At 40.8% G+C, this 692-nt stretch overlaps 1 protein-coding gene across 1 annotated transcript in view; it reads right to left on the bottom strand.

The window, feature by feature from the left end:
• Rad51 (RAD51 recombinase) overlaps positions 1-692 on the bottom strand; it is a 24137-nt gene that overhangs the window by 10736 nt on the left and 12709 nt on the right. The gene's annotated exons all lie outside the window — the stretch shown is intronic.

Below are 692 nucleotides of genomic sequence, written 5' to 3'. Positions count from 1 at the left end.
TGTAGGCCTAGCTGTCCTGGAACTCACTACAGACCAGACTGGTCTTGAGCTCACAGAGATCTGACTCCCTCTGCTGCCTGAGTGCTGGGATTAAAGATACTCGGTACCACTGCCTTTGTTTTTAAAATTTTGTTATTATCAGTACTGTGTGTTATGATGTGTGTGAATCTGGGTAGGCATATGCCACAGCTCACATGTGGAAGACAGAGAGTAACTCTGGGGAATCTAGGAAGGTTCTCTCCTTATGTGGATTAAAGGAACCTAACTCGGGTCATTGGAGTTGTGAGGCAACCACCACTTGCAGAACTATTGGTCTGTCTTCCTCTATTATATTTAACAAGTGATCAAATTTCAATCTTGTATTAGAATAAATATATAAACATATGCACAATCATACCTATTTCCTTAAGCAGAGGGAACTTATTCTCTAAGTACAGTAACAAAGATTAAATTACTTAATTTGTAGCCAGAGCTACAGAGTGAGGCAGTGTTTCAAAACCAAACCAAATGTTATTTAATTTACAGGCAATTTTAGTATTTTATAAGACAGAACTAGAGGGCTGGAGAGATGGCTCAGTGGTTAAGAGCATTGCCTGCTCTTCTAAAGGTCATGAGTTCAATTCCCAGCAACCACATGGTGGCTCACAACCATCTGTAATGAGATTTAGTGCCCTCTTCTGGCCTGCAGACAC

This window comes from Microtus ochrogaster, assembly GCF_000317375.1.
Source record: "Microtus ochrogaster isolate Prairie Vole_2 chromosome 14 unlocalized genomic scaffold, MicOch1.0 chr14_random_1, whole genome shotgun sequence".
In the NCBI taxonomy this organism is placed as follows: Eukaryota; Metazoa; Chordata; class Mammalia; order Rodentia; family Cricetidae; genus Microtus; species Microtus ochrogaster.
Note: the sequence above shows the minus strand (reverse complement) of the source record. Positions and strands in the feature narration are given on the sequence as shown.